The sequence below is a fragment of the Hylobates moloch genome, unplaced genomic scaffold, assembly GCF_009828535.3.
Source record: "Hylobates moloch isolate HMO894 unplaced genomic scaffold, HMol_V3 SCAFFOLD_23, whole genome shotgun sequence".
NCBI classification, from domain to species: domain Eukaryota; kingdom Metazoa; phylum Chordata; class Mammalia; order Primates; family Hylobatidae; genus Hylobates; species Hylobates moloch.
Genome location: NW_026652298.1, coordinates 27641856 through 27655999, shown reverse-complemented (window position 1 = coordinate 27655999; position 14144 = coordinate 27641856).

Below are 14144 nucleotides of genomic sequence, written 5' to 3'. Positions count from 1 at the left end.
GCCCAGCCGCCATTGATCGATCAACCGCCCCCCACCCATCCGGTGCGGCCTGTGTTGCCTCTGCACTAGCCTGTGCCTTCCGCTCTCCACTCCACTAAGAGCCTGGTTGTAGCCCCCTCCATCTCTTTTGTTTTTTTTTTTTTTTTTTTTTGAGGCAAAGGATCGCTCTGTCGCCCAGGCTGGAGTGCAGTGGCGAGATCTCGGCTCACTGCAAACTCCGCCTCCCGGGTTCACGGCATTCTCCTGCCTCAGCCTCCCAAGTAGCTGGGACTATAGGCGCCCGCCACCATGCCCGGCTAATTTTTTGTATTTTCAGTAGAGACGGGGTTTCACCGTGTTAGCCAGGATGGTCTCGATCTCCTGACCTCGTGATCCGCCCGCCTCGGCCTCCCAAAGTGCTGGGATTACAGGCGTGAGCCACTGCGCCCGGCCAGCCCCCTCCATCTCTGCTAGACACCCTGTAGCCATTTTTACTTCTAAGAGCCAGCCTGTAGTTTCTTTGGCTTCTAAGAGCCAACCTGCTGTCCCCATGGCCTCTCAGAACCACCTGCAGGTCCCTGCTGTCTCTCTGAGCCAGCCCCTGGTGCCTGTGGCCTCTCAGGGCCAGCCCCAGGATCTTCCTCGGGCCTCTCAAACTCAGTCTCCACAACCTGGTTTGGTTTCTGGAACCCAGTCCCTGGCCCTCCAGGTCCATATGGGGCAGCCTGTATCTGCCCAGTCCTTTACTATTGCGGACCCACAGGCCTCTCAGGCTGTCGAGGACTTGCAGGCCCTACTTCAAACGCAACAGGCCATCCCCAGCACCTCTGTAGTGCAGGAGAGTTCCCTGAGCCAGTCTTCAAGTGTCCTGAAGGTTCTTGAGATGCCAGTTGCTCAGGCTTTTGAGGCTCCGCCACGGCCCAGCCAGAAACCATGTCAGAAACCATCTACCCTGGCCACCGCATTATCTGCCCCTGATGGCTCAGCTTCAGCCACTGAGACCCAGCAGTCCGTCCCCACTGACAATGCTGCAGCCTCCGTGGCAGCAAATAAAAGTCACCCTCTCTAGTAGGAACCAGATCCCAGCCATTGGCGTGGTTGCTCAAGCCTCTGCCAAGTAAGTGCCTTTGGAGGAAGAGTTACCTACATTTGTCCTTAATAGTTTCCCCATTTGTGTTCTGGTGGCTTCTTCAACTCTTCTTGTCCAAAAAAATAAAGTTAATGGAAGCAAAATAGGCCTGTCCTTTGGGGATTAGCCGTTTGGACATTGGTAGGTTTTTTAGACCTAGTACTCTGGATGAATGCTATTAAGGTTTTGCCTACTCTACCAGATAATGAAATCCGTTCTTTTTTATTTAGGCTTGAGAGAGAGAGAGGTGATTATATTCTTTTGGGAGCTATTAATATAAGATCTGGGAGTGGGTGAGGGGTTTGGGGTCTGCAGGGTTTCTGAAACGATGATTTCAGGCGGCACAGGGACCCAGCATTAAACGACGTTGAGTCCTAAGGTGGGAAAGTTATCAGCTTTTCAAGTCTTTTTTTTTTTTTTAGTGCTTTTTATCTTAGGAAGAATGTCTTGGCTGGGCACAGTGGCTCATGCCTGTAATCCCAGCATTTTGGGAGGTCGAGGTGGATGGATCACCTGGCATCGGGAGTTCAAGACCAGCCTGGCCAAAATGGCGAAACCCTGTCTCTACTAAAAATAACAAAAATTAGCTGAGCATGGTGGCGGGCGACTGTAATCCCAGTGACTCAGGAGGCTGAGGCAGGAGAATTGCTTGAACCCAGGAGGTGGAGGTTGCAGTGAGCCGAGATTGCGCCATTGCACTCCAGCCTGAGCAACAAGAACAAAACTCCATCTCCAAAAAATAAAATAAAATAAGGAATACTCAACCTTTGCAATTTGTTTTTCTAAGTTTCCGACTCCCAGACTGAGATTTTACGTTTTTGGTGCCTGGCATTTGCCAAGCAGTGGAGTTCCCCAGTGTGTTGATGGCCAGGTCCTGGGCAGACTGCTGGCCAGAGAAGAGGCAGGCCCTGGGAGTGTTGGAAGGATTGGGGGTGGAAACTCATGCCCCAGCTTAATCTTTGAGGCTCGCATTGGTAGCTCACAGCAGCACAAAAATGCAGGGTGGTGAGGTGCTCCTGGCATCTAGTGGGTAGAGGATAGAGATACTGCTAAACCTCTTACAATGCACAGGACAGCTCCCCACAACACAGCATTATCTGGCCTCCCAAATGTCAATAGTATAAAGTTGAGAAACCCTATCTATATGACTTAGAGATATTTCCAAAAGAAAATAGAAAAACCCGATCTATAATAATTAAAAATTGCTCTGTAGTGAGATACTTTAACAAATCTTATTTAGACCTTCAGGTGACTCATTCCCTGTTAGATAGTAATGATATCTCCACTAGACCACAAGAATCTTACTCATCTTTGCTTTATTCTTCTTTGTATCCCGAGTTTGTATCATCTCTGAGTTAACACACACATATGGGGCATTTATTAATAATAATAGCTAACAATTATTGAATGTTTATAATATGCTACACGTGGTACTGATTTTCAGGCATTTGTGCCAGCAATCAAAGTTGGGCACCATTATTATCTCCACTTCAAGGATAGTAGATGTGATACTGAGAGGTAATTTTTCCAATGTCAGACAAATGGAGGAGCTGGAATAGATGTATAGTTGAAGTATAATACGTTATATGGGCTGGGCGCGGTGGTTCACGCCTGTAATCCCAGCACTTTGGGAGGCCGAGGCGGGCGGATCATGAGGTCACCAGATTGAGACCAGCCTGACCAACATGGTGAAACCCCGTCTCTACTAAAAATACAAAAATTAGCTGGGCGTCATGGCATGCGCCTGTAATCCCAGCTACTCAGTGGCTGAGGCAGGAGAATTGCTTGAACCCGGGAAGCAGAGGTTGCAGTGAGCCAACATCACGCCATTGCACTCCAGCCTGGTGACGGAGAGCAACTCTGTCTCAACAAAGAGTAGTAATTATAAAAATATATATATATATATATATAAAATAAGGTGTATGTTTTAAGCTTTCCTTCTAAATTAAAGTTATATAGTCTTTTTCTTAAGCCTGTTGATTGTACCTTGAGCTGTAATATGCCAGATCAATCTTTGGGTAACTTCTCTAAAGCCTTACTGGCAGAAAGAGAATGAGAATCAGCAATTCTTCCATTTTCTTGTTTCACTCTAGACTATCATATTTATAAATAACATCTCAGAAATTGCCTTTTTCCCCCCCAGAACTCACCAATATTTGTTTCTACAGATTTAACTGTCAGCTTCATAAAAGCCCAAATCCTTATCTTCATCTTGTTTTGGGATCCTCCATGTGGAGTCCTGACCTCTCTCAGATCAGTGGACTTACTAGACTGCTTCTGCCAAGTGTATCTGTTTCAGTGTTGGGACAGTTTTCCAGTTTCAAATGATAAGTTCTTCACTGCCAGAATTTTAAGCCGTAATAAACTGTGCTATTCCAAATGAACCTTCTTTTAAAATAAGTCAGTTTTTAAAATAGAGTTCTTTTGTGAAAGCATTCTAGCATTCCGATGGAAAATAATGTCTCATAGACTCTGGGTGGAATGTACATAAGTAATATTCCCATAAAAATGGACACTGAAAAATGCAGCTCCTTGTAATTAAGGATATTTTCTTTTTTCTTTTCTTTTTTTTTTTTTTTTGAGATGGAGTCTTGCTCTGTCACCCAGGCTGGAGTGCAGTGGCGCGATCTCGGCTCCCTGCAAGCTCCGCCTCCCGGGTTCACGCCATTCTCCTGCCTCAGCCTCTCCGAGTAGCTGGGACTACAGGCGCCCGCCACCACGCCCGGCTAATTTTTTTGTATTTTTAGTAGAGACGGGGTTTCACCGTGGTCTCGATCTCCTGACCTCGTGATCCGCCCGCCTTGGCCTCCCAAAGTGCTGGGATTACAAGCGTGAGCCACCGCGCCCGGCCTCTTTTCTTTTTTTTTTTTTTTGAGGTGGAGTCTCGCACTGTTGCCCAGGCTGGAGTACAATGACGCGATCTTGGCTCACTGCAACCTCCACCTCCCCGGTTCATGCTATTCTCCTGCCTCAGCCTCCTGAGTAGCTGGGATTACAGGGACACACTACCACACCCAGCTAATTTTTTGTATTTTTATTAGTGACGGGGTTTCATTACGTTGTCCAGACTGCTCTCGAATTCCTGACCTCGCGATCCGCTCGCCTCGGCCTCCCACAGTGCTGGGATTATAGGCGTGAGCCACCGTGCCCAGCCTTAAGGATATTTTCTGAACTCGTTATGAAATAGCTATGAGACAGTTAACACGATCAATGCATTCTAATATGTTACAGTTTATATGTATATGCTCACAACTTCTGAGTTTTCCATTTTCCCAAAGATTTAAAATGTGATTTGGTTGCATGTTTTCATGATAATCTAATAAACTTCATTTGGGACGGCACTCCACTTATGATCTTTCTTTTTATATGTGGATTGTTTGTGTAAGATTGCTCTTAAAAAAGTAGCTGAGAGTGGTGGTGTACACCTGTAGTCCCAGCTACTTGGAAGGCTGAGGTGAGAAGATCACTTGAACCTGGGAGTTCGAAGCTGCAGTGAAGGGTGATTGCACCACTGCACTCTAGCCTGAGGACAGAATGAGACCATGTCTCAAAAATAAATAAATACACAAAAAAAGATTACTCTAAAATAGTTTTAGTTTCCTTTTGAAATGTCCGATTATAGGCAAAAGTGAATTTTTAAATGGTATAATACTTTGAGTGGAAACTTGCAAAATTTTTAGTTTTTTAAATATTTCTTCCCCTTTCTCTGTCCTTTACTTCAGTATTTCTGTATTTATAATTTTAATAACTCACATTGGAAGAATTTATGCCTTGCAGATGCTTGGAATAAATAACTGGAAGGACATTCTAGGAGAAATAAGCCAGTCACAAAAAGACACATGCAGGACGAGTCCACTTGTGTGAGGTACCTAGAATAATCAAATTCAGAGGGAAAAAGTAGGATGGGGGTTGCCAGGGGCTGTGGGGAGGGGGAAATGGGAAATTGTTGTTTAGTGCCTGTATATTTCAGTTTCTCAAGATAAGAAAGTTCCAGAGGTAGATGGTGGTGATGGTGGCACAACAGTGTGAATTTACTTAACACCACTGAACTGTACACTTACAAATGGTTAAGAAGAGGGCCGGGAGTGGTGGCTCACACCTGTAATCACAGCACTTTGGGCAACCGAGGTGGGCAGATCACTTGAGGTCAGGAGTTCAAGACCAGCCTGGCCAACATGGTGAAACCCTGTTTCCACTGAAAATGCAGCCTGGGTGACAGGGCAAGACTCTGTCTCAGAAAAAAAAAAAAAAAAAAGGTTAAGTATATATTATGTTATTTGTATCTTACTACCAAAAAAAATTAAACTGGCAATTTATAAGCCGTGTAACATTTATCAATTTATTTCTGTTTTGTTGTTGTTGTTGTTTTGAGATGGATTCTCACTCTGTCACCCAGGTTGGAGTGCAGTGGCTCGATCTCGGCTCACTGCAACCTCTGCCTCCCGGGTTCAAGCGATTCTCCTGCTTCAGCCTCCTGAGTAGCTGGGATTACAGGCATGCACCACCAGGCCTGGCTAATTTTTGTATTTTAGTAGAGACAAGGTTTCACCATGTTGGTCAGGTTGGTCTCGATCTCCTGATCTCAAACCATCTGCCCACCTTGGCCTCCCAAAGTACTGAGATTACAGGCATGAGACACCATGCCCAGTCTTGTAAATTTCTTTCTAAGTAATAATTCCATGCAACAGTTGAGTACATTCAAAGTGTACCAGGTGAGCACAGTTGTTTTAATAACTCTAGAACTACAGTTACGAACTTAGAGAAAAATCAACTTTAATGCACAACAGAACAAAGACATTGCAGAGGATGGTGTGTTTGTATTTGCAGACACAGCCTACAGAAAAGCCTTTTCTCATGCAATGACTCATCAATACTAGTATGACTGGATTTTTTTATTATTATTATTTTGAGACAGAGTCTCACTCTGTCGCCAGGCTGGAGTGCAGTGGCACGGTCTCGGCTCACTGCAGCCTCCGCCTCCCGGGTTCAAAGGATTCTCCTGCCTCAGCCTGTAGCTGGGACTACAGGCACACGCCACCACACCCAGCTAATTTTTGTATTTTTAGTAGAGACAGGGTTTTACCATGTCAGCCAGGTTGGTCTCCATCTCCTGACCTCATGATCTGCCCGCCTTGGCCTATCAAAATTCTGGGATTACGTGAACCATCATGCTTGGCCACATGACTGGATCTTATCTTGGGTGAATAGAGGTCATTTTTAAGAACTGTGATTAGTGAGTTTCAGGTGCTTCCTATGGTGTGCCTAGGAGCAGAAAATGCTTGCCGTGAGAGAAAAATACAAACTGCTTTAATTTTCTGATTTTTTTTTTTTGTAGATGGGGAGTTTTGCCATGTTGCCCAGGCTGATCTGCAACTACTGGGCTCAAAAGACCCACTCACCTCAGTCTCCTAAAGTGCTGGGATTCCAGGCATGAGCCACCGTGCCCAGCCAGTTTTCTTAATGAATATAATTATGTATATACTTTAAAAACAGTAGGGAGTCTCTCTGAGCCTACTCTGGCTCTGGAGGCTGCCTGATTAAAAAATTAAAAAAAAAAAAAAAAACTAAAATTATCTGGCTTATTCTTTCCATGTTTTAAAATACATGTTTTGTTTTGTTTTTTGTTTTGTCTTTTTGAGACAAAGTCTCACTCCTGTCGCCAGGCTGGAGTGCAATGGTGCGACCTGGGATCACTGCAACCTCTGCCTCCCGGGTTCAAGCAATTCTCCTGCCTCACCCTCCCGAGTAGCTGGGATTACAGGTCCCTGCCACCACACCTGGCTAATTTTTGTATTTTTAGTAGAGATGGGGTTTCCCCATGTTGGTCAGGCTAGTCTCGAACTCCTGACCTCAGGTGATCTGCCCTCCTCGGCCTCCCAAAGTGCTGGGATTACAGGCGTGAGCCATCATGCCAGGCTGGCCCTTTTTTTTTTTTTTAAATCACTTAACATATATCTTGGAGAACTTTCCATTTTGGGAATTAAGGAGATTGTTTGTTTGTTTTGAGACAGGGTCTCCCTCTGTGGCCCAGGCTGGAGCTGGATCTTGGCTCAGTCCAACTTCCACCTCCCGGGCTCAAGCAATCCTCCCACTTCAGCTTTCCAAGTAGCTGGGTCTACAGGCACATGCCACCACATCCCTCTACTTTTTATAGTTTTTGTAGAGACAGGATTTTACCATGTTGCCCAGGCTGGTCTTGAACTCCTGAGCTCAAGTGATCCACCTGCTTCAGCCTACCAAAGTAGTGGGATTACAGGCATGAGCCATCTTGCCCAGCCTGTTGTTTATTTAATACCTACTAAGTGCCAACTACCATAGAGGACATAAAGATGATTCAGTCTCTGCAGAAGTCATTTTCTTTTCTCTCTCTTTCCTGTTGTACAGCACAAAATTAATGGACTAAATAGTCCGTCACTAGATAAACAAGCCCTAAGTAATCAGGCACTTGCTGCAGTTTTTACAAAGTTTAAAAAGCCATATGAAACACAGTGTACTCCAATTAATAAGAGGCAAAATATGCGAAGTGTTACTGCTGGGGAATTTATGGACTATTCTTTTCCACAATATATCTGCTGTGGTCTGAATGTGTTCCCCAAGATTCATATGTTAAAACTTAACCACCAGTCTAGTAGTATTAAGAGGTGGGGCATCATTAAGTCATGAGGGCATGGGATTAGTAACCTCGTAAAAAGGTTGGCAGGAACGAGCTAGGCCCTTTCATTGCCCTTACAGCCCTCTGTCACGTGAAGACACAGCACTGGTCCCCCCAGGAGGACATAGCAGCAAGGTGCTGTATTGGAAATGGCCACCATGCCCTCACCAGATACCAACCTGCTGGTAACTTAATCTTGGACTTCCTAGCCTCCAGAACTGTGAGAAAGAAATTTCTGGGTTTTTTTGTTTGTTTGTTTGAGACAGTGTCTCTGTCACCTAGGCTGGAGTGCAATGGCATGATCTCGGCTCACTGCAACCTCTGCCTCCTGGGTTCAAGTGATTCTCCCACCTTAGCCTCCCAAGTAGCTAGGATTACAGGTATGCACCACCACACCCAGCTTTTTTTTTTTTTTTTTTGTAGCGTTGTACAGACAGGGTTTCGTCATGTTGCCCAGGCTGATCTCGAACCCCTAAGGTCACAAGATCCACCTGCCCTGGCCTCCCAGCATGCTGGGATTAAAGGCGTGAGCCACTGTGCCTGGCCAAAATTTCCGTTTTTTATAAATAACCCAGTCTCTGGTACTTTCTTATAGCCGAACGAACAGATAAAGACTGTACCTATCTGTTGGCTGGGTGCAGTGGCTCACGCCTGTAATCCCAGCACTTTGGGAGGCCGAGACAGGCGGATCACGAGGTCAGGAGATAGAGACCATCCTGGCTAACATGGTGAAACCCCGTCTCTACTAAAAATACAAAAAATTTAGCTGGGCGCAGTGGCGGGCGCCTGTAGTTCCAGCTACTCAGGAGGCTGAGGCACGAGAATGGCATGAACCTGGGAGGGCGGAGCTTGCAGTGAGCCGAGATCGTGCCACTGCAGTCCGGCCTGGGCGAATGAGTGAGACTCCGTATCAAAAAAAAAAAAAAAGACCGTGCCTATCTGTCTATCTCCCTCATAGGTCAGTTTCCACCTGACTGTAACCACATCAAGTATCCTAGTATATTTCATATTTACAGAAAAATAAATGGGCAAATACTGTCATTTACAGAGAACATGCTCTGTCCTGTACACTGTGACATATTTTGTGGTTTGTGATTATGTGCTCTGATCCTTACGATAGCTCTAAAATAGCTCAAAAAGTTATTCCCATTTTGTAGGTAAGGAAATTGAAGGTCTGGAAACATAAGGCAGTTGCCCAAAGTAATAGAGTAAATGACACAGCTAGGCTTTCTTTCTTCCATTAATTAATTATTTGAGATAGGGTCCCTGTTGCGGGATGCAGTGGGGAGATCATAGCTCACTGCAGTCTCCACCTCCTGGGCTCAATTGATCCCCACGTCTCAGCCTCCCGAGTAGCCGGGACTACAGGTGCACACCAACACTTTGGCTAATTTTTGTATTTTTCTGTAGAGATCTGCCTAGGCTAGGCAGAGATTCTGGCTAGGCTGGTCTCAAACTCCTGGGCTCAAGCAATTCTCCTGCCTCACCCTCCCATATAGCTGGGACCGCAGGTGTGTGCCACCACTCCCAGCTGACTTGTTTATACCAGTCGTTCTTAATTGGAAGAGTTTTGTCCCCCAGGGACATTTGGCAACATCTGGAGATATTTTTGAATGTTACCGTGGGAAGGAGGGGAGTGCTACTGTCATGTACTGGGTAGAAGCCAGGGACGCTGCTGAACATCCCACAGTGCACAGAACAGCCTCCTCCCCATCCAACAGAGAAGTATCTGGTTGGCCCAAAATCTCAATGATGCCAAGTCTAAGAAACTGCTTTGTATTTCTCTGAGATACTGGGATGAGGAAAGCTCTGAATTAGTTGTCTTTGAGGAGAATGTATGTATACATACACATATATGTGTATACATGTATATAACTAAAGATATATAGTTGAGATCTTGCATTTTTGTTAATGAATGTAGTTTTTATAAAGGTAATTGACTCATACAATAATTGTTGACTCTTCGGAAAGGAAAAAGGACAAATGAGATACATGCTATTGGTTTTGTTATTTAGAAATTGTTCGTGTGGATCCTCCCTACCATTCAGCCATTTGCAAACCATTAGTTGAGCATAACTTAATCCCTTCTAGTTCACAGCAAAGATTCATCAAAAGCCATTTGGTATACTGTCACCTCATCTCTCTACCAGTGTTGATTCGGTTACAGGAGGGTTACAGGAGGGCACCTTATCCAAATTGGCCAATGATAAATTCTTTTTTGGTACCTTACTATATATTTGTATCCTCAGAACAAATTCTCCTTTTCTGCTTAAGCTGGCTTGACTTTGTTTCTTTCACTAGCAAGCTAAGAGGCTTTGGCCAACAGAACTACTCTAGGGGTAGTTGTAAAATTTATCTCTAAGGAAAGGCTGCTCTTTTGAAAACACAGTTTAATGGGTCTTCTGGGTATATGATGATAGTAAAGCAAAATTTTGTTCTGGAATGAAGAAGCTCATTACATTGTTATATTACAAACAATATATTACTCAGTGAAGTGAAAGGCCACACTGTGGGCAGCGTGGTGACTTTGCAGATAGCATGTTAATCCTCACGTGCTTTTTGTTGTTTCTCTTTTTGGAGGGGGAGGGTCTTAATTTTCTTTGTCCCTCCCCCACCCTCTTTATTTTCTCTGGGGAAGGCAAGACTGGATAAAGAGGCTTTTATCCTGGCAAGATGATTTGGCCCACAGGACAATTTGACTGAATAGAGGCTCCACAAAGAACCGACATGGCCAAAGAATTACAGCAGGAAATTATGCTATTTAGTTTCAAGGTTTTCTTTTTCTCCTTTTTTTTTTTTTTTTTTTTTTGAGACTGAGTCTTGCTCTGTTGCCCAGGCTGGAGTGCAGTGTCACAATCTCAGCTCACTGCAACCTCTGCCTCCTGGGTTCAAGCGATTCTCCAGCCTCAGCCTCCCGAGTAGCTGGGATAACAGGCACCTGCCACCACACCTGGCTAATTCATATTTTTAGTAGAGATGGGGTTTCACCATGTTGGCCCGGCTGGTCTTGAACTCCTGATCTCAAGTGATCCACCCACCTCAGCCTCCCAAAGTGCAGGGATTACAGGCATGAGCCACCAGGCCCGGCCAGTATTTTTCTTGTATAATGCTCAGAGTTTCCTTTAAATCTTTTTAAAAACTTGGCAGCCTTAGTCTTAGCTGTGCTTTGGGAAAATACGGAGCTGCACTCAAGCTTAAGAAGATATTGCTGGAAGCGTACGTTGGCAAAGCCTTTGAAAAGCTTCTTGGTGCCCTCCTGTAACCCAATAGACACTGGCTAGAGAGATGAGGTCATACTGCATCAAATGGCTTCCAGTGACTCTTTGGTGTGGATAAGAAAGTTGCTTTTTTTTTTTGAGAGGGAGTTTTGATGCCTAGGCTGGGGTGCAATGGTGGTGATCTCGGCTCACTGCAACCTCTGCCTCCCAGGTTCAAGTGATTCCCCTGCCTCAGCCTCCCGAGTAGCTGGGATTACAGGCACGCGCCACCATGCCAGGCTAATTTTGTATTTTTAGTAGAGACAGGGTTTTTCTATGTTGGTCAGGCTGGTCTCGAACTCCCGACCTCAGGCGATCCACCCACCTTGGCCTCCAAAAGTGCTGTGATTACAGGCATGAGCCACCACGCCCGGCCAAGAAGGTCACTCTTTATGCTCAACAAATGTATTGCAAATGGCTGAAAGGTAGGGAGGATCCAGATGAACAATTTCTAAACAGAAAAACTAATAGTAGCCAGACACGATGGCTCACATCTGTAATCCCAGCATTTTAGGAGGTCGAGGCAGGCAGATCACCTGAGGTCAGTCATTTGAGACCAGCCTGGGCAACATGGAGAAACCTCGTCTCTACTAAAAATACAAAAATTAGCCAGGTGTGGTGGCGAGCACGTGTAGTCCCAGCTACTCAGGAGGCTGAGGCAGGAGAATCGCTTGAACCCAGGAGGCAGAGATTGCAGTGAGCTGAGCTTGTGCCACTGTACTTCAGCCTGGGCAACAGAGCGAGACTCTGTCTCAAAAAAAAAAAAAAAAAAAATCGTAGATATCCAATTTGTTCCTTTCTCCTTTCCTAAAAGCTTTTTGTGCCCCCTCCAACCCAACAGTTCCACCCTAGAAAAACACTTGTACACATGCATCAGGACACGATACAAGAATATTCAGGCTGGTCACGGTGGCTTATGCCTATAATCTCAGCATTTTAGGAGGCCGAGGTCGGAGGACAGCGGGAGATCGTGCCACTGCACTCCAGCCTGGGCAACAGAGGGAGACTCCGTCTCAAAAAAAAAAAAAAAAGCATAATGTTGAAAACAAACAGCAGTATAATACAGCATGGAGATTACTTTATAAAATGCAAAGACAAATAAAAATAAATATAGTGCATTGTTTAGGAGTATAAATATGGTAATTATACAAAGAAAACTAAAATGACTTTTAAAAAATCATGATGATGACTACTTTTGGGAGGAAAGCAGGTAGAAAGTGGGATCCGAGAGCAGCACACAGTAAGTGTCAATTGTCCTAGTTAATGTTCGGCTTCTTAAATTGGGTGATATGTTCATAGGTGTTCATTATTTTTTTTTTTTTTTTTTTGAGACGGAGTCTCACTCTGTCCCCCAGGCTGGGGTGCAATGGTGCGATCTCGGCTCACTGCAAGCTCCACCTCTCGGGTTCATGCCATTCTCCTGCCTCAGCTTCCCAAGTAGCTGGGACTACAGGTGCCCGCCACCATGCCTGGCTAATTTTTTTTTTTTTTTGTATTTTTAGTAGAGACGGGGTTTCACCATGTTAGCCAGGATGGTCTCGATCTCCTGACCTCGTGATCCGCCCGCCTCGGCCTCCCAAAGTGCTGGGATTACAGGCGTAAGCCGCTGCGCCTGGCCCATTATGTTCTTATAACTTACATTAACATATTATTTTGAACATGTCAAACTTTTTTTCCCTTTTTTTTTTTAAGAGATGAGATTTTGCTTTGTCACCCAGGCCGGAGAGTGTCGTGGTGCAGTCATAGCTCACTGCAGCCTCCAACTCCTGGGTTCAAGTGATTCTCCCACCTCTGTCTCCCAAATAATTGGAACTACAGGCACGTGCCACCATGCCTGGGTAAGTTTTTTAAAACTGTTATTTGTAGAGACGGAGTCTGGCTGTGTTGCCTGGGCTGGTCTCAAACTCCTGGCTTCAAGTTATCCTCCTGCCTCGGCCTCCCAAAGCTCTGGCATAACAGGTGTGAGCCGCTGCACCCAGACTCAGACTTTTTTTAAGTGAAAGAATGGGGGTATAGGTGGGGAGACACACTTTGGGAGGCCAAGGTGGGAGGATCACTTGGGCCAGGGGTTCGAGACCAGCCTGGGCAACAAAGTGAGACCTCATATTTACCAAAAATACAAAAAATTAGCTGGGCTTGGTGATGTGGGTTTGGGAGGCTGAGGTGAGAGGATTGCTTAAGCTGTAGGAGCCCGAGGCTGCAGCGAGCCGTGATCGCGCCATTGCGCTCTAACTTGGGCTAGACAATGAGATGCTGTCTCAAACCAAACCAAACAAAACAGATAATTGTCAAATTGCTGTTTTGCTATTGTTGCTTTTTGTTTTTGCTTTGCTTTGCCTTGGAAGTGAAGAAGAGATTCTCATTTAAACAGTTATCTTGAAGTATCTTTGGGAGCTAGAGTGCAATTATTTCCTCTGTCCTTGAGACACAGATGATTCCTGTCCAACATTCCCAAGGAACTCAGTAAGGACCAAATAGAGACTCAGGAAAGACAGTTACTGATTTTACACTGTTGCAAAACAGAGCTATGGTTTATATTTAACAAACTGCTGGCGGGGCGTGGTGGCTCATGCCTGTATTCCCAGCACTTTGGGATGCCAAGGCGGGCGGATCACTTGAGGTCAAGAGTTCAAGACCAGCCTGGCCAACATGGTGAAACCCCGTCTCTACTAAAAATACAAAAATTAGCTGGGCATGGTGGCGCATGCCTGTAATCCTAGCTACTGGGGAGGCTGAGGCACAAGAATCGCTTGAACCTGGGAAGCAGAGGTTGCAGTGAGCCGAGATCACGACACTGTACTCCAGCCTGGGTGACAGAGCGAGACTGTCTCAAAAAAAACAAACAAAAAAACCAAATTGCTGTATTTTATTTTGTGAAATAGGGTCTAGCTCTGTTGCCCAGGCTGGAGTGCAGGGGTGCAATCACAGCTCACTGCAGCCTTGACCTCCAAGGCTCAAGCGATCCTCCCTCCTCAGTTTTCAAGTAGCTAGGACTACAGGTATGCACCACCATATGTTGCCCTGGCTGGTCTTGAACTCCTGGAAAGAGATACATATAAACACACACACACACACACACACACACACACACACACACACACACACACCTTTTTTTTTTTTTTTTTTT